Source organism: Capra hircus, chromosome 18, assembly GCF_001704415.2.
Source record: "Capra hircus breed San Clemente chromosome 18, ASM170441v1, whole genome shotgun sequence".
NCBI classification, from domain to species: Eukaryota; Metazoa; Chordata; class Mammalia; order Artiodactyla; family Bovidae; genus Capra; species Capra hircus.
The window spans coordinates 24,549,808-24,575,065 of NC_030825.1; the positions used below are offsets into that span (position 1 = coordinate 24,549,808).

The 25,258-nt window shown below is 39.7% G+C and overlaps 1 long non-coding RNA gene across 1 annotated transcript; it reads right to left on the minus strand.

Moving 5' to 3' along the window:
- Positions 610 to 25,258, minus strand: LOC102183995. The gene is made up of 7 exons (XR_001296758.2): positions 23,237 to 25,258; positions 22,898 to 23,009; positions 20,903 to 21,120; positions 12,999 to 13,214; positions 10,941 to 11,582; positions 1,335 to 1,540; positions 610 to 893 (listed from the first exon to the last, which is right to left on the minus strand). It is a non-coding gene; the product is annotated as an uncharacterized LOC102183995 (long non-coding RNA).

Sequence of the window (25,258 nt, forward strand, 5' to 3'; positions counted from 1 at the left end):
ATTAAAAAAAAATCATTGTAAAAACTAAATTGTACGATAAAATTTTAAAAGTGAATAAGCAAAATAAAAATGTAGTGAAACTGTAATAAACTGAAAAAGCAGTGTCGTGATACAGAGATGACTTCAAAGGCCTCGTAGAGTAAGCATCATTCATTCCACCTATCCAAAATGGTCCCAGATCTGCTCTGTGATGACCTAGGTGGGTGGGATGGGGAGTGGTGGGAGGGAGGTCCGAGAGGGAGAGGATATATGTATATGTATAGCTGAGTCACTTCATTGTACAGCAGAGACTATCGCAATATTGTAAAGCAATGATATTCCAATTTTTAAAAAACTGAAAAAAAATTAATTAAAATAAATACAAAGCTAAAAAAAAAAGTGCCCCCAGATTATAATGCTTTTTGAGTTCCTTATCTTCTTATCACAATTTTCTTTTCTTTTTTATCACCCAGTAGTTCTCCCTTCTTGCTGTGCCTACCAGTGCATACCTCCGGTAATATTGCCTCTAATATTTTCCTTCAAACATCCTGTGAGATGGAAAACCATATAAACAAGTTGGGGAGAAGTGTTTTAAAGTAAGAGCAAATGAGTTCAAAGGCATGACTTTAGACAGTTTTTATTTTCTGGGGGATTGAGGATAGATGAAAAACAACTACAACTTTTAATTCATTATGTTAGTCAGGATGGGCTAGGTTTTGCTGCAGAAACAAAAGACTCCAAAATCTCAGGGGCAGTAATATAGCACAAGTTTGTTTCTCATTCATTCTCATGAGCTCTCCTCAGCATGGCCGTCAGGGACCCAGGTGGGCAGAGGCTCCGTCTCAACACATGCTTCCAGGGTGCCCCCGTAGGGGAAGAGGAAGTGGTGAATTGGTCAGGAGGTCTTATAAATTCTGTAGGAAATAACATATGTCTTTATGCTTACATTTCACTGGCGAACACAAAAGAACATAGCCACACTTAACTTCTAGAGGGCAGATAAATGCAGTTCTATCATGGGTTGGCAACTGGCCATTATCTCATGCATTGCTTTGGTTTTACTTATTTTAGGTAATAATAATCCAAGGTCGTGAGTGTGTTACTATGTTCCATGTGCTGAACTAGGTGATTTCCATGTATGAACTATTAATATTTTCTATCATGAAGAATTAAAACTCAAATGGATAGTTAGGTTGCCTATCCATAGTTATAAAGATAGTAATTACATGATTAAACTGATGCTCAAATTAAGTGTGTCTGACACCAAACCTCATGTTCTTAACCAACTTTTTCTGAATCTCAAATACATTCCAGATCACTGAGGTTAATCAATAACATTGAAATAAGTGACTTACTGTTTTGTCGGTGCAATTTATCCGCTAAAGAATGGTCAGAACTTGCGTGTTCATTTTCTTTTCTTCATTGCCTTTCCATCAGAGAGACTGCTTTCAATTTAACAAACATATTCTTTACAATGTGTTTAGCTGTGGAACATGCCATGAGGGATCCCAGGGCAAGGTATAATAAACACCACAGTTCTTGACTTCTGAGATTCTATAATCTTTTAAGGGAAATATGGAATAAAAGAAAGCAATTAAAAGGGAATAGAAAACATAAGATAGTTACATACAAATAAGAGAGAGCTGAACAATGCAATTAGGTATTATGTGCTACAAACAGCTCTATTTGCTGTTGTCAATATTGAATTATACAAAGGAAGGTCTTTAAGAACTGGCAGGATTTGGACAACAGAGACATGAATCCTAAAACAAGTCAGATGATGTGTGTAAAAAAGAGAGACTGGCCTGATGGAAATGAAAAATATGCATTGGGAAGTAGAGAGGGAGCTAAGCTGGCTGAAACGTAGAGGTATGTTATAAGGGACCATGAATATCACGGAAAATCCTGAGCATCTCCCAGAGGCAGAGAGGGGGAAAGGCTTGTTTCTAAATGGTTTTTAAACTGTAGAACATTTCAGAGAACGTTGACATTTCCTTTACCCCCAACCTTAGCCCCTCCTGGTCACCATCATCTCTTCTCTTTCCCAACAGGAAGCTACTGTCATGTTTTGGTGGGTAGTATTCAAGTTCATAATTTTATACTTTTCTTTTGCTTGTGTGCAAATTATGCATTCTATTTCTATTCTGGCATGTCTACCCTTACATCCATGCGTGCATGAATGCTGAGTCGCTTCAGTCAGGTCAGACTCCTTGTGACCTTATGGACCATAGCTCGCCAGGCTCCTCTATCCATGGGATTCTCCAGGCATGAGTGGAGATTCTCCAGGCATACTGGAGGGGCCAGGGGATCTTCCTGAGCCAGGGATCAAATCTGGGTCTCTTGTGTCTCCTACCATGGCAGACAGGTTCCATTACCCCACTAGAGCCATGTGAGGAGCCCCACCCTTACATTCCTATTCACACTTAACATCTAGTTAATCAGTATCACTTGAAAGAGGGTGAAAGTGTTAGTCACTCAGTCATGTCCAACTCTTTGCAACTTCATAGCCTGTAATAGCCCACCAGGCTCCTCCATCCATGGAATTCTCCAGACAAGAATATTGGAGTGGGTAGCCATTCCCTTCTCCAGGGGATCTTCCCGAACCAGGGATGAAACCTGGATCGCTTGCATTGCAGGCAGATTTTTTTTTTTACCGTCTGAGCTTCCACGCATGTGTGCAAAGTCTCTTCAGTCATGTCTGAATCTTTGTGACACTATGGACCGTACTCCACCAGGCTCCTCTGTCCATGGGATTCTCCAGGCAAGAATCCTGGAGTCGGCTGCCATGCCCTCCTCCAGGGGATCTTCCTGACCCAGGGATTGAACACGTATCTCTTACATCTCCAGCGTTGGCAGGCAGGTTCTTTACCACTAACGCCACCTGGGAACCCCACCTGAGCCTCCAGGGAAGCCTGATCAATATCACTGATCTCCTTCTAAATAGTATATGTTTTAATTCTGATTTGCTCTCCCATGTTCCATGATTTTATTACTTAGAAATTTATTTTCCCTTATTTTTAAACACTCATAAAGTAGCCATTTCAATTTATACTATTAAGTGTTTGTTTAGGTACTTATCCATTTAAAAAATATTTCCTGCATCCCATTTCTTCTTTGCAAGGTAATTTACTTCCTAGCCAAAGGAAATATTCATGTACAGCATGCCAAATACTGCTGGCCAAAACAGTCATCTGTATCTGGAATTTACTTTATTCTACTTTCACTCTGGAAAGATAGTTTTTCTGTCAGTAATTTAAATGCATTATTCCTGTGCATTTGTAGCTACATTTATAACACAACAGCTGTGTTCTGCTAGTTATTCTTGCTTTGAATATTATGCCCCCAGTCTAATTGTCATTCATTTCTAGGTAATTTATTTTTTCTCTCTAGTAAGTTTTAAGGTTGATACTTTGCAGTTGAACTTCTGTATTTAAGAATGGGTTTGTTTTTAATTAACTGCATAAGAACTGGTGTGCTTCTTTAAAGACTCCTGTCTTAGATAATGGAAATTATTGACTACTATTTATTTGCTTCTAACTCTTTCTTTTTTTTTTTCCACTTGGAACTCTTAATAGACATAGGTAGAACCTTATCATTTGATCAATTTTCATATTTTTCATTTCTTTATCTTGTATGTTGTATTCTGGATAATTTCCCGTAATGTGTCTTCCAATTCACTTAACCTCTCAGCAGCCCTCTCTGCCTTACAGTCCAACTGGTCTATGAGATTTTCATTTCAATTAGTATATTTTTTCCTTTTTAGAATGTCTTTTCCAAATCTGCTCATTTTCAAATAGTTTTATTCTTGATTTGTGACTACTATTCTTTTTTCCATGACTTGAAATGATTTTGTTTTTATTTATTTTAAAGCCTTTTTTTTTAGGGTCATGGATTTTGGATAGCTTAGCTGGTGGGTTCTGGTTTGGGCTTTCTTGTGAAGTTGCAGTTTAAGAATCTAGGGAATCAGCAAGAATTTCATTATCTGTGGCTGGACTCCTGCCTCCAAAATGATCCTCTCATATGGCTAGCCAATCAGGGCTGGCTTTTAGCCAGAGGTCTCTATTCCTTTGAGCCTTTGAATGCCCTCAGGACAAGGTATAGGGCTTAGTGCAAAGTAAGTGATCCAAGAGGGCAAAGCCACAGTGTTTTTATTACCTCCCCTTGAAAGTCACATGATCTCCACCACCTTCCATTTGAGAGAAACGAGTTATGACGCCTGGCCCACATTCAAGGGGAGTGTAAGAAGACCTGTCAAAGATTGAACTTATTTTAAACCATGAGAGCAGGCAAAGAGACTCGAGCAAAGAATACCAGTGCCTATGGAAGTCAGGCAGGCTGAGGCCGTGTGGGACAAGGGAAATGGGTGAACCCCAAAAATGCCTTCTTCAGGAACAAATGAAGATAAGGCCCATCCATTTTCCAGTCAGTTTTCATTCCAATCCCAAAGAAAGGCAATGCCAAAGAATGTTCAAACTACCACACAATCGCACTCAGCTCACACGCTAGCAAAGTAATGCTCAAAATTCTCCAAGCCAGGCTTCAACAGTACGTGATCCGTGAACTTCCAGATGTTCAAGCTGGATTTAGAAAAGGCAGAGGAACCAGAGATCAAATTGGCAACACCCACTGGATCATCGAAAAAGCAACAGGATTTCAGAAAAACATCTATTTCTGCTTTAGTGACTACGCCAAAGCCTTTGACTGTGTAGACCACAACAAACTGTGGAAAATTCTTAAAAAGATGAGAAAACCAGACCACCTTATCTGCCTTCTGAGAAATCTGTATGCAGGTCAAAAAGCAGCAGTTAGAACTGGACATGGAACAACAGGCTTGTTCCAAATTGGGAAAGGAGTACATCAGGGCTGGGTGCTGTCACTATGCTTGTTTAACTTATAGGCAGAGTATATCAGGCGAAATGCTGGGCTGGAGGAAGCACAAGCTGGAATCAAGATAGCCAGGATAAATATCAATAACCTCAGATATGCAGATGACACCACCCTTATGGCAGAAAGTGAAGAAAAACTAAAGAGCCTCTTGATAAAAGTGAAAGAGGAGAGTGAAAAAGTTGGCTTAAAACTCAACATTCAGAAAATTAAGATAATGGCATACGGTCCCATCACTTCATGGCAAATAGATGGGGAAACAATGGAAACAGTGTCAGACTTTATTTTTTTGGCTCCAAAATCACTGCAGATGCTGACTTCAGCCATGAAATTAAAAGATGCATGCTCCTTGGAAGAAAAGCTATGACCAACCTAGACAGCATTTTAAAAAGCAGGGACATTACTTTGCCAACAAAACTCCGTCTAGTCAGAGCTATGGTTTTTCCAGTAGTCATGTATGGATGTGAGAGTTGGACCATAAAGAAAGCTGAGCGCTGAAGAATTGATGCTTTTGAACTGTGGTGCTGGAGAAGACTCTTGAGAGTCCCTTGGACTGCAAGGAGATCCAACCAGTCAACCCTAAAGGAAATCAGTCCTGAATATTCATTGGGAGGACAGATGCTGAAGCTGAAACTCCAATACTTTGGCCACCTGATGTGAACAACTGACTCATTGGAAAAGACCCTGATGCTGGGAAAGATTGAAGGCAAAAGGAAAAGGGAACCACAGAGGATGAAATGGTTGGATGGCATCACCAAATCAATGGACATGAGTTTGAGCAAGCTCTGGAAGTTGGTGATGGACAGGGAAGCCTGGAGTGCTGCAGTCCATGGGGTTGCAAAGAGTTGGACACGACTGTGCTACTGAACTGAACTGAACCCATTTTCCAGGCTTGGGGAAATAGATTTGGCTGATAGAAGGAGTTACAAAGTGACATCTTTGCCAAGGATGTAGACTCAGAGAGGGGTGAAGATTTGAGATATTATAAGTGCCAATCTGCCACAACCACTAAGAAAAAACAGTACCAATTAGATTATGATACTCCATTAATTATCAACTGTATCCCACTTTGGGGAACACAAGTATGAGAGAAAAGTACATCTTAGAATCAGCAAATATAGTAGTTGCACAAAATATTTCATATTTTTACCTATATGGTTGTTGCAAAAGCAAACACCTATAACTATTATCTTCCATCTTATATAGAGGTCATTAAAAATTAAGGGACTTTACTGGTGGTCCAGTGGTTAAGACTCCACCTTCCAACAGAGGGGGGCTGAGTTCAATCCCTGTGGGGTGTGACCGAAAAAAGTTTTTAATTAAACATAGGCAATCATTAATATGGAGGTTTTGATCATTAACTCTCTCTGCATCTCAGTTTTCACATCTGAAATTTAGATAAGGTACTGCTTTGATTTTCCTACAGATCAAAAATGAATTCAAAATAACTTCAAAATTAATATGTTATCTATCAAGTTGTAAGGTGCTATGAATGGACAGAAGCAGCTATAAAACTTACAGGCAGCATGAAAGAAGGTGATCATTTTCTTCTTGAAAGCTCAGGAAAAAGTGACTAATTCCTCATGCTGCTAGTCAAACTGGAATGATTCCTACATTTTAAAGAAATTTCACTGCTTAAAAGCAAAAGGGGGGAAAATGGGAGGTGGTGACTGGAAGCTGAGGATGGTCCCATACACAGATCCTTCCCATAAATAAATTAAAGAAAAGCCCAAGTTGGTCATTTTCTAGCTGGCGCAATAATTCCAGGTGCAGGAGAGATACATATCTCATTGGCTGAGTGAGCATGCCTGGTCATTGTTCACACATGGCTGTTTCCTAATGTTTTCTGCACGGCCAAAACAGAGAACTTGGGGCTCTCAGCCAGAAAAACCCAGGCTGCCACTTGGGGAGCTTGAAAGCTCCCAATATAAAGAAGTGACATACACCTGAGCAGGTCTGATATATATTCCTTTCTGCAGAGGGCAGTGGAATGCATTCCCGGGCCATTCATCATCTTGCTAAAATTAGATCCTGCTTAGAAGGAATGATATATTACTGATTACATAATAAAGATAGCTATATTTCTCATGAGAAACAGAAGGGAGCGGTATAGTTAGGCAGAGGGCAAATATATCCTTGATATGAAAAATGGATTCATTAAGTATTTAATCTTTATACCATTCCTGTGAAATAAATGCACACATACATCATACGTGTGTTAAAGTGAGTTGATAATTAATATTGTTACACTTGAGAAAAATCCTAGCTCTCCATCCAGAAGTCATGTCGTGAGTCGGAGAACGCAGGCCGAGGCATGCCCTCTGCTGACCTCTGAATGGGACGGCATGGCTGTGCTCTGAAAGCCAAGGGAATCATCTCATTTGTGCATCGAGGGTGGGTCATGGCTTTGCATCAAGATTTCACCTCATTTCGGTGAAGGCCAGTGGGAGTCACAGGCCCCCCAGATGGCTCAGTGGTGAAGAATCTGCCTACCAATGCAGGACACAGGTTCTGTCCCTGGGCTGGGAAGATCCCCTGGAGAAGGAAAAGGCAACCCACTCCAGTATTCTTTCCTGGAGAATCCCATGGACAGAGGAGCCTGGTGGGCTACAGTCCATAGGGTTGCACAGAGTCAGACATGATTTAGCAACAGAGCATGCACGCCCACAGTGGGAGTCACTGGGGCTCTCCTCAAGTAGCTGGATCTTCCGTTCTTAAGGGTCATGGAGAGGCAGCTGTAAAGATCCCATGTACTAAGGGCCTCTGTTAATTGAGTACAGACTTCGTGCTCTCCTCTTCACAAATAAACCTTCTCCCTCCACATCCCATCTCATTCTATTTCCCTCCTCCAAGAGCCTTGCCAGAAAGGGCAAACCTCACAGTTTGTAAAACCTGGAGCCACAGTGGAGGAATTTCCAGATATCCTGGTGATGATATTCCAACTTAAAACAAACGTGAGTGCATTTGGTTTGAGTTAAACAAACATGCAGATTTGTAGCACCTTGGGTGTCAAAGATCAATGAAACTCTGAGTAAAATGAAAGAAGAAAATAATTCTAAGAATTAATAGCTTGGAATAGTAGATTGATCTAACTAAACCAAAAAGATAATGTTAGATAAACACTAACAGGCTATGAAAGGTTAAAATCCATTACTTGTATGCTTATAGTACAGGAAAACTTATAGGTTTCAAGTCAGATGGACTTGAGTTCTTTTCCTGACTCTGTCATTTCCTAGTAGGTGATTTTTTAAATTTTTTTCTTTCTTGTTGAATTTTTTATTTTATTGACCACATGGCATGGGGGATCTTAGTTTCCTGATCAGGGAATCAAACCCACGCCCCCCTGCAGTGGAAGTGCAGAGTCCTAACCACTGTACTGACCCCATAGTTAGGTGATTTTTAAACAAGTAGTTTAAGCTCTTTGGAGCTCTTCTTCCTTATCAATAATATAAAAATCAAAATCCTCTAGTCACACTGTTCTGAAGACTGACTGCATGTACAGCATCTGGCAAGGCACCTGGTATAGAGTAGGAAATCAACAAACATTATTTCCCTGCCATTCTCCATCCCCTTGAGCGCACCCACCATAGATGAGCCCAGAAAAGGAATGCCAGAAACCTTTTCCCTCTCCTTCTGCTTTACCAGGCTGGAGATGAGTAAAAGTTCTAGAGAGTTAACAGGAGCACCTTCACGAGGAAAATCTTGGCAGCAGTAAGGATAGGCTAGGCTCTGCTGCAGTAACAACCACCAAGGCTCTGTGGCTTAACATAGTGAAGACTGATGTCTCTTTCATTCTGTCTGTCCACTGTGGGTCAGCAGGTGGCTGTGCTTAATTTAGTCACCCAGGGACTCAAAGATTCTACCATTTTTCGATGCCACCATCTCAACACAAGGTTGACAATTCATCATCAGAGGAAAAGAGAAAACATCAAAAATACAGTGGTGGCTCTTCATGGCTTCCACAAGGAAGTGATGTATGACCCTTCCTCTCATGTCTCAAAGGGGCAGGGAGGTACAATCTGCCTGAGTGTGTGCATGAAGGAGAGGAGATTCACAGGGTTGAGGCCCCTACACCAGAAGCAAAAAGATGAACTGAGCATGCTTCATACAACCAAGTCCACAGAGGCTTCCAAGAACCCCACCGTGGTTGCTGTAGACCCGACTACCCCGCTCCTTTCCTGGGAGGAGGCGGCTTTGCATGGCGGGCCCCCCAGTCTTTGCCAAGATCTCATCTGAGCCCATTCTCTCCCCTGGTTCCTGCTGTGAGCAGCACTCTGAAGTTGCCATTGTTAACTTGTCTAAATAATTCATACACCTTTCTCAACTCACATCCAAGTTGCCAAACTTTCGGATGCTTCACGGCAACGTGATCACAATTGTCATTTTGTCACCTTATTTTCACCTCAGATTGAATCAAATTCCCCATAGAGCTGATGTTCACACAATTTTTGCTTCTTTCTGAGAAATGCTCAATCAATATCTCCCTTATTTGCTTTCCATCTGTGGTTGGCTGACTGCATTAATGGCCTGCCTTTTTCACCCCTCCCTCCCTGTGTCCCGGCCCCTTGCACATGGCTTTACACAGCCTCTAGCTCAGAGAGTGGGGTTTATTTCTCCCAAGAATTCAAAGGCAATGTTGAGGGGCCGTGTTCAAGGAGATTTCCCTGTTGGGGAATTTGGCAGCAGCTGAGTTTGCCAGGCTAGACTGAATCAGGAAGGAGCCCCCACTGTGGTTCTGGGTAGTTCATCTTTGACGCCAGACCCCAGCTGGCAGCTTGGACATGGGGTATAAGGCCACCATGAATCAGTAGTCAGCAGTAGCTAAGCAAAGAGTAGGCAGAAACAGAGGAGGCGGCAGAGGTTTGGGCTGAGGGTCCAGGAGAACAGCTAGAGACCAAACAGGAAATCGGAAAAGGGGAACTCCCTGGTAGTCCAGCGGTTAGGACTCTGTGCTTTCATTGCGGACAGCCCAGGTTTAATCCCTGGTGGGGTAACTAAGACCTAAGACTCCACAAGCCCCGCAGCATTAAAAAGAAAAAAAAAAAATCACCAAAATCGAAACAGGAAAGAGTGGAGAGCCCTGGTGGCGTTGGACCAGGCTCACTGGACATTGCTGAAGACAGCAAGACCAGTTTCAGAAACCATCCACAGGTAAGAGGAGGATCCTAAGTTCTTTCCAGGTTTGGTCAGAGCTGGATAGAATCAAGCGCCTCTACCTGGCAGGCGTGGGAGAGGCAGGGCTGACAGTGGCTACCCTGGTCACTCACTTATCTCAAGAATGGACTATAGCAGCCTGCTAATCCAGGGTTCTCATTCCTGGCTACAGATCAGATTGCCTGGCACAGTTTAAAAAACACTAGTGCCCGGGACTTCCCTGGCAGTCCAGTGGTTAAGAATCTGTGTTCCAAAGCAGGGGCTGCAGGTTCGATCCCTGATCAGGGAGCTAAGATTTCACATGCCTCGTGGCCAAAAAGAAAAAAAAACACCATAAAGTAGAAGTGTTATTATAACAAATTCAATAAAGACTTTAAAAAAAATCACCAGTGCCTGGGCTCACCCTCCCAGGTCCTGATTTTACTGGTCCTGGTTGGTAGGATAGATCATTGTTAATAATGTACAGCCAGGGTCAAGAACCACTTACTCATTCTTGTCTGTCCCCCAACCCTCCCTCCCAGGGCAGACCTCCACATCTGTCTTTCTAAACCACAGTTTAGTTAGACACCCTACCTGCAATTCTTAAAGAAAAAAAATTAATATTCACACACACACATACACAAGGATGAGAAAAACTTTTTGAGTAAATTTTTAATCTACTGATCATGCACAGAAGTTATTTAGATTTAGAACCTGTAAAGTAACCAAATACAGACATTTTCCCCTAGCCATATATTTGCATGCCCTCCAAAGTAACGGCCTGACTCTAAAAAGATAAGCAATGTATTGTAAGCCTTCAGAGTACTTCTTATTAAAGAGATTCCTTAGCAACTTAAAAATGACAAAATATTAACTTATCAATAACTATCATATACATGTATTCTCATCAAACAGTGGAATTCTAGAGGTTTTGAATTATTTACCTGTGTATTTTCAGCTGTGTTGGGTCTTCATTGCTGCTCACGGGCTTTCTCTAGTTGTGGTGAGTGGGGGCTGCTCTGCATTGAGGTGGGTGGGCTTCCCATTGCAGTGGTTCTCTTGATGCAGAGCGTGGGCTCTAGGGCGTGCGGGCTTCAGTACTTGCAGCCCCCGGGCTCTAGAGCACTGGTCCAGTAGTTGCGGCGCACGGGCTTCGCTTCCCCGCGGCATGTGGCATCTTCCTGGACCAGGAATCGAATCCATGTTCCCCTGCACGGGCAGGAAGATTCTCAACCATTCTTGGACCGCCAGTGAAGTCCAGTTCTAGGGTTTTTACTAAAGCATCTTACATGCTAAAGAGAAAATAAAAGAGAATGCCAGGATACACTGATGGGGGAGTTTCTTTGGGACTTGGGGTCAAGGCAGGGCCTCTTGGAGAAAGTGCCATTTGATCTCAGGCCCAAGTGAAGAGAAGGTAGTAGTTATGGGACCATCTGGGGAAGAAGGCTTTGCAGGCAGAGGGAATCATCAGTGAGAAAAGCTGGCAGAGGTTTCCGCCTTGGTGATCAGTGAAGAAAGGCCATGGTGCAGCCTCTTCAGATGACAGACAGCACTTTATCATCCCAAATATGGAGCACCCCAACCAGCTGAAGGGCAGAAAACAGACACCACAAAATACATGAGGAACAGGAGCCAAATACAGTTTCAAAGTGCCATGAACAAGCACAGCTGGTGTTACAGGCAGTGTGCTGGGGACGATATTATGCGCTTTTGCATAACATTTATCAAGAACAGAGAATGGCATGGCCCTGCTCGGTTTTCCCTAGGAGTGATACAAAATAATCTTTTATTAATCTTATTTTAAATTTGTTACTATTGTACATGATCTCAGAAGACCAAGTGGAGAACATTTGAAATAAATCAAAGGAATAAATGAATATGAAAGAAAAGACAATTATATGCTGCAATAAAAATTTCTGCCCATTCTGTTACACTGTAAAGCATTTTGTAAATGTAAATATTGTACATAAATGTTAAATAAATCTATTAATATGAACTTCCTCTGGGTTTTTAAAAATAAGAATCTCAGTAGGCAAAGAGTTAGCATTTCATATTGAAAAGTTCCCTCAGGCCCACATTTTCCAGCTTCTAACAGTTACCACAAGGAAGCCATTATCCCAGTAGAGACAATGAGAGTGATGCTCAAAAGCCTTGAGTTGGGGGCAGACAGACCCAGGCTCAAATTCCTACATTGCCATTTAATAATTGCGTGACCTCGAACAAGGTAAGGTATCTCTCCAAGCCCTTATATTGAAATGTCTAAAATGTAATGATTCTTTTTATTGAAAGTTGTTATTGTTGGAACAAAAGGAGGTTCTGTTGAGAATAGGGCACAGTGGCCATGGCATCTTCAGGTTCCCGGTTACTCCCATCATCATCTCATCAGAGGGTGTGGGTGTGTGCAGGGAGCTCACGCTCACACACTTAGAAAAACACAGGACAGGCTCAGGATAGAAGAAAACTGTGGCATGGCTGCTCCCCTCCCTTTGGAAGACTTGTAATGGCCAACAAGCCCGCTGTAGCTTTATCCGCCCATCCTCTCTGACAGTTGAGAATCCAGGACTGATGAGCTCAGTTTGTTGCCAACTGGTTGTCTGTGCATCTAGCCTAACCAGTTTGACTTCTCCTTCTTGATTTAGGAATTTGATAATAATCTTAAGAAGGGTTTCTGGAGAGAATCTTTCCTGCAACAAATTGTTACCTGGAAACTCATAAAGGATACCACCCATCCATACAAATAGAAATTCAACTATGTGGCAATTAGTTACTTTGGAGGACTACAGAGATTAATGTTATTTGTGATGGAGAAAGATATTCCACTTTAGGCATACTTCCTATGCTGCCAGCAGGGGTATGAACATATTTTTTCCTCTTTTCCATTCAAAACAAAGACAATGAGTGCATTAATTAGAAGCTGTAGGATTTATTCTAGGTAACAACTCAGAATATAAATTGAGAGAGGGAAAGGGAAAAGACTATAATCAGGAGTCATCCATCACTACCTCATCTGTTGGTGAGGTTACATTCCAGGATTCCAGCTGTCTGTCCTGAGTTTACTCTGCTTCACAGCTTTGGACCCTCTGTAGAGTGACTCATCAAAATGACCATGCCCTTGTGCTTCACCAGAAGAACCATGGCCTCCTCTGGACCAAAGGGTGGACGGTTTCCTTACTGACATCATTAAACACTAGGTGTATCCGGATGACAAATTTTGTTCTCTGTAGGACAAAAAAGGCACAGAAGGTTAGCTGCTGTTCCATGTGTGCATGCTCAGTCTCTCAGTCGTGTCCGACTCTGTGACCTCATGGCCTGCAGCCCACCAGGCTTCTCTGTCTATGGGATTCTCCAGGCAAGAATACTGGAGTTAGTTGCCATGTCCTTCTCCAGGGGATCTTCCCGACCTAGGGATCAAACCCATGTCTCCTGCATCCCTATATTGCAGGCAGATTTTGATTACTAAATGACCTTATAAACACAAATTCTTAAAGGTCTAGCATGGGTACGTGGTGGTGATTTAGTCACTCAGTCACATTCAACTCTTGCAACCCCCACTGCCTGTAGCCCACCAGGCTCCTCTGCTCATAGGATTTCCCAGGCAAGAATACTGGAGTGGGTTGCCATTTCCTTCTCCAAGGGACCTTCCCAACCCAGGGATTGAACCCAGGGATTGCAACAGATTCTTTACTGACTAAACCACCAGGGAGCATGGGTGCAAGCACACTTAATATCCAAAATACTACATGAGTTATGTAGAATAAACAAGCTGTTTAGTTTCATGGAAGAAAAAAATTTAATGACCCCAGAGTGAGAACTCAGGTTTAAATCTGAGGTTGATCACTGAGCAGCTGTGTGACCTTGGACGTGGTCATTTCACTTTTCAGAATAAATTTACTCATCTATAAAATGGGAATGATAATATTTATTTCAGGTTCCTCCTAGCACTGTGGTGGAAATTAAAACAGAAAGTGTATGTGAAAGCACTTTGAAAACTGCCAGAGGAGCTGCCGTGTAAATGGTATCATTATTACCAATTTCTAGAAATTATTGAACACCATATCCTTAGACCATATCGGCAAGTAGACACCTGACAAATGAGAACTCATTACTGTGTCATATCCCATTGTCTCTGGCTGTTTTCATCCTCAGCTGATAGGGTGGGCCTGTGGGCCCTGTTAGCATAAATCCTTGGTAGAGGGCATTTCTCTAAAGGTAGAAAGAATTTCTAGATCCTGTCCCACTGCACCTCTGCGTCCTTCCACATACTCATACCACCAAACATACATCACTCAAAATTCCTAAAGCAAGATAAGAGAAACTAGGAAATATATAAGCTCCTCTGTTTTAGGTTTCCCCACTGTTGTCAAGATTCTTTACAGATCCAAATGGCCACAGCCTCAACTCCCGACATCCTTGTAGAACAATAACTGTTTATTTACCATGTGTTGAGCACTAGCTGTAGTGGGTCACAGTGCAGAGTATCTTTTTTAATCCTCACAAAAAGCATATGGAATACTGTTACTGCTCCCAGTTGAAAGATTGGGAAGTTGGGACTTGAAGAGGTTAAGCAACCCTCCTGAGGGTCATATGCTAGCTCCTAAGTGGCACAGATAGGACTAGACTCAGGTCTGCTTGGCTTCAAAGCACATGGTCTGATGGCTACGTTATCAAGTTTCTCCTAAAACACTGTTCTGTTGTTATTGCTAGTTTTGTGTAGAACCTACCATTGGGAGAAGTGGTTACTGAGCACTTAGACTTCTTCAACGTCAAACTAGAGACTGTCAAATGATTCATTTTTTCACCTAACAGGTTCCAACCAACAAATACCTACTGTCTGCTAGGTATTGCGCTGGGGAGGGACGGGTCTGACACTGTGAATGAATCCTGTCCCTTAATCCTAAAAGAGATTTGGTGTAAGGATAATAGATCAATGACAACTTTTTCTCTAAGGTGTGTTGACATGTACTGCATTAGGAAAATCCCTTCAAATTATAATACAAACTCGTGAGGATTTTCTTCATCATCTATAAAAAAAGAAAGTCACCCTAGATTTCTTTAATTTCATGCATTCAATCCATGAAACAGTAAAAATTTGCTAGGTTTTTATTAGGAGGTAGTCACTGTGGTAGCCAACCTAAAGACAATATTATATCTATGAACCCTTTGTTTACTCACTGCCATTCCAGAAATACCAGAGAACATCTGATGTTAACACATGTTCATTCCTAGTTATGTAACTTGACAGGGAAAGAAGGTAGAAGTGATAAAAGTACATATATCTATAAAGCTTTGTGTGTGTGTATGTGTGTGTATATATATATATATATATACACACACACACATATATCTCCATAATTCACTATGACCAAGAATTTGAGACTCTTCCCACTTTAAACTTTCACAAAGATGTTTTGAGCTTATAAACAATCCTCTTAATTTGCTCTGTGGGGACTTCCCTGGTTGTCTAGTGGTTAAGAATCCACCTTCCAATGCAGGGGACATGGGTTCGATCCCTAATCAGCAAAATAAGATTGCACATGCTGTGGGGTATCTAAGCCCTCATGCCACAGCTACTGAGCCCACATACACTGGAGTGTGTGTGTAGCAACTAGAGAATTAACGTGCTGCCACAGAGATTCCCTGTACTGCAACTAAGACCAACACAGCCAAATAAATAAACACATGATTTTTTTACATTTGCTCTGTGGAAGAAATGTTCATAAACAGTACAATAGCTAAAATTAGGCTGCAAAAAAAAAAAAAAAGAAAGAAAAAGGAGGTAAAGGGAGAAATGAAAGGCAACACAGGTAAGCCAGAAGCTAAGTAAATTCTTAAATAACTATCAGGGTTTTTAATGAGCTTTTCATGGTTTCTGAGCACCCAGATCAAATCAAGCTTTCATTTTTCTGAATGATGGTTCCACTTTGTACATTAAGCTTATTTTCAGATTTGTGGGGGGCCTTCTCTTGGAGAGATGTAAGCTCCCTGAAGGAAATGGCCTGGCTGTATTTCTTTATACCTCCACAGTGAACAAAACAATTCTGGGCACATAACAGACACTGAATATGTACTTGCTGATTAACAGGTTAAGATTCTTGGAAAGTTAACAGTAGTACATGAAAGACTGCAGAGAACAAAATCAGAGAAATTCCCTAAAAGCCACCATCTTCCCATCCGTTGGAAGCAGTTAGAATACGGTGGTTAAGAAGCCAATTTCTGTCATTTCCTATTTATGAATTTTTGGGAAAATTACTTAATCTTGTGTGCCTCAGTTTATCTTCACCTATAAAAATTTAAAAAAAAACCAGACTGTCTCTATTATAAAGCTGTTATGAGAATAAAATTTAGTTAATATAATAGCATTTATAACACTAGCATATGATAAATGTATAATAAATGTTAGCTATCATTATTTGTGATACTTTTCTCTTATTTTTGAGATTGCAGAAGTGATTTAAAATGAGGAAGATGATATAACAGATTGACTTACTTCAAAGATAATAGGAAATTTAGGTCTTTGCCACCACTAAGTTTACCTTAAATAATGAAATTCACAGTTGACTTCAGGTAAAGAATGGCAGACTGCCCATGTGCACCTACTTTCACTCCCTCCCAAGACCACTAAAATGGCAGAAAACAATCTTATTTGTTGGGCTGCACTGGGTCTTAGTTGCCACATGTGGGCTTAGTTGCTCCAAGGCATGTGGGATCTTAGTTCCACAACCAGGGATTGAACCCAAGCCCTCTGCATTGCAAGGTGGATTCTTAACCCCTGGACCACTAGAGAAGTCCCAGGAAACAATCTTTTAAAGTGATAAACCCATAGGGATTTGGAGAATAGGAGAGGATAAAACAGCAATGAAGTTTCTTCAGTCAGACCCTCACATCTATGGAAACTGGGTTTATACCAGTTCTGACATGGATTGCAGAACAGTGGGGAAGGATGGAGAGTGGCTGGAAGAACACAACAGAGCATCCAAGAGATGGGAAACAATAACAAAAGATCTAACCTATGTATAATTGGCATCCCGGGAAGAAAAAATAAGGAGGAATAATACTCAAGAATATTCCAAAATGAATAACAGATACCAAACAACTCAAAGAACACCCAGCAGAATTAACACTCCCCTCCCCAAGACACGCCCACACCATATGCATATTACATAGAAACTGCTGAAAACCAGAGACAAAGGAGATTATGAAGGCAGCCAGTAGAGAAAAAGACACACAGCGTATAGAGGGATGAAAATTAAAGAGCTAGACTTCTCCAGAAACTGTACAAGGGATGAGGTCTCTGTAGCTGAACAACAGAAAAAACCTGTTAAGTCAGAATGCTATACCCAGCAAAAATGTCTTTCAAAAAGGAACAGGAAATAAAGCCTTTCCTGAACCAAAACCATAAAACAAATATGAGCAAATTCATTACCAGTAGATCAATGTTATAAGTAATGTTAAAGAAAGATCTTCAGACAGAAGCAGATAAGAGCAGACAGAAATCTGAATCCTCGCAAAGAAATGAAGAGCACTGGAAATGGAATAACGAAAGGTAAACAAAGTCCAAATTTAATTTTTTACTGCTTTTGGTTGCTCTGAAAGATAACTACCTAAAGCAAAAAGGAGTAATACTGTGTATTTATAGCACATGTAAGAGTAAATATGTGGCAAAACAGAACAAGAGATGAGAGAAGAAATTGGGGATATAGTGTCCTTATGGCAGACAGGAAGTGGGATATAATGTGAATTAGACTGATTAAATAAGATGTAGATGGTAAACCTTAAAGTATTCAATTTTAAAAAAGAGTTGTACGTGATAATTCAGTAGTAGAAATACCACTGAATCACAGAAAATGCTCAATTAATTAAAAAGGAGGCAAAATGAAAGGAAACAAAAGACAAAATGGAACAAATAGGAAACAGCTGGTTAGAGGGTAGATTTTAATTCAATCATATTGATAATCACATTAAATGTAAGTTATACTAATTCAAAGATAGACTGTTATATTACATAAAAAGCAAGATTCAACTATATGCTGGCTACAAGAATACCACTTTAAATATAAAGATATAAATAGATTAAAAGAATGAAAAAAGATATTCCATGCAGACACTACTCAAAACAAAGCTTAAAGTAGCTTTATTAATATCAAAACAAGATTGGACAAGAAATATTACCAGTGATATAGAGACTTATTACATGATGAAAAAGGATTCAATTCTCCAAGAAGACAGAAACATTAATGACTTTACGCCTATAATTTCAACAACTTAGAACAAGTGGACAAATCCCTCAAAAAGCACATCTTACCAAAATTAGCACAAGAAGAAATAGAAAAAATCAAAGAGCTTTATATTCATTTTTGAAATTGAATTCATAATTAAAAACCTTTCAACAAAGAAAGCCTCAGGTCCAGATGGCTTTGCTCACAAATTCTATCAAAGGTTTAAGGACAAAACTAATACCGTGTTATATAAACTCTTTGAGAAAATAGAAGGAAATGCTTTTCAAGTAGTTTAATGAGGCCAACATAACCCTGTTATTAAAACCTGACAAAGACATTACGAGAAAAAAAAAATTATAGACCAATATCTTACATGAATAAATATACAAAGTCCTCAATAAAATATTAACAAATCAAATTCAGTGTTATATGAAAAGGACAAATGTTATTAATAAATGGAGCTTATGCCGGGATTAAAGGTTGGTTTTATATTATGAAATCAATAGTTGTAATTCATCACATTAACAGAATCAAAGAAGAAAAATCTCAGTTGATGCAAAAACATTTTTGACAAAATGTCATACTCATTCATGAGAAGAAACTCAGAACACGAGGAAAAGAAAGGAATTTCATCAACTTGATAATAGGCATATATGAAAAAACAACAGTTGATGTCATACTTAATGGTGAAATATTGAATGCTTCTTAGTTCAGGAACAAGATACCCAATGTCTCCACATCTATTCAACAATATACTGGAAACCCTATCTAGCACAACAATGTAAGAAAAAAATAAAACTATAAAAATTAAAAAGAAACAAAAGTCTTTTTTTTTTTTGCAGTTGACATGATTGTATATAGAAAACATTCTAAGGAATCTACCCCCCCCGAAACAACTAGAACTGAAAAGTGAATTTAGTCACAAGAATTAAGGTTAATATACAAAATTTATATTTCAAAAGTTACCAGCAAATTATTAGAAAATGAAATTAAAAAGCAATTCATTTACCTTTGTAGGAAAGGCATAAAATACTCAAAGATAAACTTAAGAAAATATAGATAAGACTTAAATTCTTAAAACTGCTACATACTGTAGAAAGTTATTAAATAAAACTTAAAGCATATAACATGTTTAGGGATGGGAAAAATCAATACTGCTAAAGTATCAATTCACCCCTAACTGATCTATAAATTCAGTACAGTCCCAATCAAAATTCCATGAGGCTTGTAGTAGAAATTAACAAGTTGATTATATATGTACATGAAAATGCAAAAGCTAAAAAATAGTAAAAATAACCTGAGAAAGAAAAACAAATTTTGAAAACTTGTACTTTTAAATTGTACTGAAAACTACAATAATTAAGATGCTGTTATTTGTATAAGGAAGATAAAAAATGTCAGTGAAGCAGAATAAAGTCCTGAAATACACACACACACACACACACACACACACACACATCCTATGTGGAAAGGAAAGTTTTCGCAACAAATGATGCTAGAACAATTGTATACTCATATTTAAAAAAGAAAGAACCTCGACCTCTACATCACACCATACACAAAAATTATATTTAGATAGGAAAGGAATCCTTCATGTAAAATCTGAAACTAGAAAGCTTCAGTGTTTTCTAAAAGAAAACATAGAAGAATATTTGCATGATCTCGTGGTTGGCAAAGAGCTCTTTGATAAGATACAAAAAGCACAAATCATACAAAAAAATCATAAGATGGACATAACCAAAATTTAAAATTTCTCCTCATCAAGTAATACCATTGAGAATATGAAAAGAGAAAATACAGGCTGGGAGAGAGATTTGCAAAGTCAATTTCTGACAAAGAGCTTGTTATCTAGAATGTATAAAACTTCCATGAATCGATAATAAAAACATCCCCAAAGTGGAAACAAATGAGCGTCCATAAAGAAAATTGATAAACAGTAGTATTTTCATACAATGGAACACTACTTGGTAGTTAAAAGGAATAAATTTCTGCATGAATCTCAAACATATCATTTTGAGCAAAAGAAGTCAGGACCAAAAGAGTACATAATATCTAATGCCTTACAGAGAGTTCCAGAGCAGGTAGGTCTAATCTACAGTGAAAGAAATAAGAAGGGCGATTGCTTTACAGATCTAAAAAGGGTGATTGCAAAGATCTATAAGGGAACTTCTGGGGGTCTTGCAAATGCTCTGCAGTTTGGTGCACAGCTATGTCAGTATATTCTTTCATTAAAATATATATAGTGATGTACAGGAAGGCCTGATGTGCTGCAGTCCATGGGGCCACAAAGAGCTGGGCACGACTGAGCGACTGAACTGAACTGAAAATATATTGAATGGTACATTGAAAATCTGTGCATTCATTGTATATGAATTATACCTTGGTTTTTAAAAAGAGTAATCAAAGAAAATCCACCTTCATGGTAAAGGGAAGAAGCAAGTGACATTTATGTAACATCCAAAAACTGGTAAAGCAAAACAACCTATTTCTCCCTGTGACATTATTTTCCAATTAATCTGCTGTAAGAATTGAGAGTGGTTGCCTCTGGTGGGCAGGGTAGGGGGCTGGGGAGAAGGCTTAATTTTTTTTTAACTTTTTAATCACAAAACCAGGAACTACTTGACCCTTCAAAAATCTGTATATATATACCTTCAGTAAAAATAGAGAATAACAACAACAAAAAATCATACCCATTTGCAAGTTGGTGATATTAGCTTCCATAGAGAATTACTGACATTCGTTTTCAAGAGGAAATTATTTCTGATGGGTGAATCTGGCAGAACTTCAGGCTGTTAAGACCAGGAGACTTGAGTGAGTCCATTTGCTGCTGGTGTTCATGTGGGCCACCTTGTTACCAGTCAAGCAGAAAAGACAGCAGGGAACTCAACACATCCAGGGTGATAATACACTGGAAAGGGGGGCATTAAATTAGAGGAAGTGAGCAGAACTGTGACAGAAACCCAGTCTGTACTCCCTAATTACAGAGCCCCACTTTCACCAAACTGACACCAATGTTAAGTCAAATTAAATATTGTCTAATTAACCAGCATATACAAGAATTCAAGCCCAGTGACTAGGTAGGATTCAGCCCGATCAAGGAAACATGAGTACTTGTAAAGTCTCAGTCACTCCCCCCACCCCACCCCCATCTGCCATCTCCACCAACTGCTACAAGATTTGTCCATTTTGTTTTCACGCATCTCCACTTTTCAGGGCTCTGCTTGTAATATTTACAGAAAAAGGCAATGCTGGTAAACAGTTTCACACAATGAGGTGTGAGAGTTGATAGGGTCCTATTCAAGCTCTGAACTCTCCTGATGAGCTGCCAAAAGTTGTTATGAATGGCCCGGCTGACAGGGTGATGACTGATAAAGGAAAAAACAAACAGCTCTGGTAATTCATGAAAACACACAGCGCTGAGACAACTCAAAGTGGCGAGTGACAGTTAAGATAATGGAATTTTGGAAGCTTTTCTTAAAGGGATCCTCAGGATACAATTATTCTGTTAATAGATTCTTCCTTAATATAGCTGGATCTTCAACTTTTTTTCCGCTGAAAGATATTTATTATGATCGCTGGCAGAGAGGTGCTGGTCTGGGCTTTTATACTATGATCAGTTTTTCATATAATTTCCTCTTTCCAGAGCAGGATGAATTTTAGCTGAAGCCTGTGCCTGCCATTTAAAGAAATAAAATATCCTATTTCCATTTCTATTACGAGAAACATTTCAAAGCATTCTTCCCTCATTTCTTTCATTTATAAACCATTTGCCACAAACCTTTGATTAGAAAATAAATATTGGTTTACACACTCAACTGCTAATATTTTAAAAGACAACAATTTAAATGTGGTTGAAGTCAATTTCCAATTCACATAGCCTATTTGGGGTTCATTTCCTTAAATCAGGCGTGACCAAGCAAGAAAGTATCAATTTGTCACTGTTTTGCCTTTGTACCCAATGTTTTTTCATGAAGCGCATTGTGGTTTCTGTAACAATGGCCTATTTCTCAATTAATGTTTTAGAAAGCAGGAATATAAAGATATATATAAAGCATGTGTATATGTACATAGGATACTGCAATGAGTAAGGGCAATGTGTTCACAAAAGTTGTATTTTAGAGCCCAGCTACTGAGAGGTCTGGGAACAAGCAGCTTGTTAAAAATGCTGAATCTCAGTCCTGCCCAAACCGCTGTCCCCCTGCCCCCACAGAACCACATAATTTGCATTTAAACAAGATCCCCAAGTGATTCATATGCACATAAGGTTTTAGGGATCTCTCTAATTTAGATGATTGAGTTTTTACCTTAATAGCTGAGCTTCCCTGATAGCTCAGTCGGTAAAGAATCTGTCTGCAGTATAGGAGACCTTAGTTTGATTCCTGGGTTGAGAAGATCCCCTGGAGAAGAGAAAGGCTACTCACTCCAGTATCCTGGCCTAGAGAGTTCCATGGACTATTTAGTCCATGGAGTCACAAAGAATCAGATGCCATTTTCACTTTTCACCTTAATAGTTTAAGTTTTAGAGGGGAGAAAGCTTATAGACAAGAGGATCCATATTTTCCAAAAAGTTTAAAACTATGTCATAAATTCTTTAAAGCTCACTCCAAATCATTTAATATCTTCATTCAAAGCGCTTACTTTCTTTTCCTCCCCTTGAAGAAGTCTTAGAGCATCCTTGAACTCACCAGGCCTTCTAAGGGAGATTCATCCTTTTCATGAATCATGTTCCTTTACCCCAAACACTGATAGAGTTGTCCAGCACATTCCTGAAGGACAGGCATGGTGGAAGGGTAGAGCCTGGATATTAAAAATCCAGAACCTATTGTTAGATTTAAAAAATTGAATCGCTGTAGTGAACCATATTACTTTCATAACTAATAAAAACATTTTTAAAACATTTAAAAAAATCATATTTTGATTGTAATGTTGACTGTTCTGCTAATACAAGACAGAGTTGAGTATTTTACAGGAGAGATGACAGAATCCTTGGAAAGGCCTAGACAATAGAAGTGGCTTTCACTCACCTGCTAAAGTCTGCAAAAGTCCACCACTGGACTCATATTCCTTTCATTTTGTAGCTGATGGTATTTGTGGCATCTTCTTTAGACTTGGAGGGATCTTGAGATGTGATCCAACTCAACAAATTTCCTGGGTGTTGAGAAATTTAAAAACATGTAAACATTTAGGATGGACTGAAATACTGTAAACAAAGACAAAGGGTAAACTGGAGGAAATATTTGCCTTGAGGGCTCACTTCCTCAATTGAAAAGGGGTCTATATAATTCAGGTGGAGAAAGATATACCCGTGGAAAAGTGGACGAAGGATATGAATAGGCAGTTCCCACTCAGAAGTGAAAAATACAAACAGGGAACAAATGCATGAAATGGTGCTCAATGATATTGACAGGTAAAGACAAATCAAAGCAACTGTGGGAGAATGGATCTTACCTATCGTGCTGGCAAAAATGAAAATACTTGATAACATCAAAGAGGTGCATTCATCCACTGCAGATGAGACTGTATTGGTCTGACTGTTTATAAGGGCGCTTTGGTGGTATTGATCCAAATTCTGAATACATATAAATTCTAACCCAGCTACTCTACTGCCAGGAATTTAATCTAGAAGAAGAATCCTTGCAAAAGTACCTTAGGTGAGACGGATGAGGCCCTGCAGCACAGCATGACTTGCGGCATTAGATGTCTGGTAGCATCTACAAGGAGCATCACTCCAGAGGGCTGGCACCCGTGGCAGTGCGACCCAGCAGAAGAAGACTACAGTAGCCACATGGTGGAGTGACTGCAGAGCCGTTTTGCAACGGGATTACCTGGAAGTTGGCTTGCAGGAAGTCCTGATCATCTCTTATGGTCTTTCTGAACTCCCCAGAAAATTGGTGCTGCAACGGCTCAGCGTGTCACCTGGCTCCAAGGAAACCACCCAGGTATGTCCAATGTGTGTTAAAAGCAGGTGCTGTTGATCTGATTCTCAGAGCTGTGTCACACTGATGACACACAGCCAATGAGTTAAATCCCTTTTGACACGTTAGACCAGCCTCTGACATGTTACTGATGTAAAATGACATAATGTGTTGAAAATGGTAATATTTAAAACTATGATAATATATAGATCCAAATAACCAGCAAGTAATATCACTTTTAAATATTAAAATGGAATGATAGTAATCACTTGGTCCCATTCTGAAAATGCATCTTTCTCGGAATGATGATAATCACATAATAATAGCAACTAACATCTACTTAATCCCTGCTATTTACAGACATATGTTATGCGGATTATCTCACATCCTCTTCACAACAGCCCTCTCAGGTAGGTATGATTAATAACCCAATTTTGTAAACTAGAAAACCAAAGGCCAGAGAAGTGAAGTAACCTGCCAGAGGTCACACAGCTGCTAAGTGGCAGAAGCTCCTTTAGCAACATGGCTACATACGCCTTCTTTTAAAGGAATCCAGAAATTTCAATGGGCCTTTTCAAACCCACTTCAAAACCTAGATGATATCTCTGACACACACACTGAAAAAGAAATACACAGCATGTAAATGGTATGCTTGGCTTGCTACATGGAAGTCATCAGGCCAGTGACTCAGCTTTTATGAACCACTGTTTCTTTATCTCTACAATGGACATAATGACAGTACCTTTATTACAAAAATTGTGGTGAGAATTCAACACTGTTAGGAGCTGAATGTGTCTCCCTTTCCCTCATTCCAAATTTATATATTGAAGCCCTAATCTCTAGGAACGGTTTGGAGATAGAGCCTTTAAAGAAGTGATTAAGTTATAAAATGAGGCCATTTAGGGGGCCCCCTAGTTAATCCATTCTAACTAACGAGGGTCCTTATAAGGAGAGGAGATGAGGGCAAGAGTCACACGGATGCTTACATACAGAGGACAGGCCACGTGAGGACACAGCAAGAAGGTGGCCATCTGCAGGCCCAGGAGAAACCAGACTCACCAACACCTTGATCTTAGACTCCCAGTCTCCAGAAGTATGAAAAAATAAATTCCTATTCTTGAAGCTACTCAA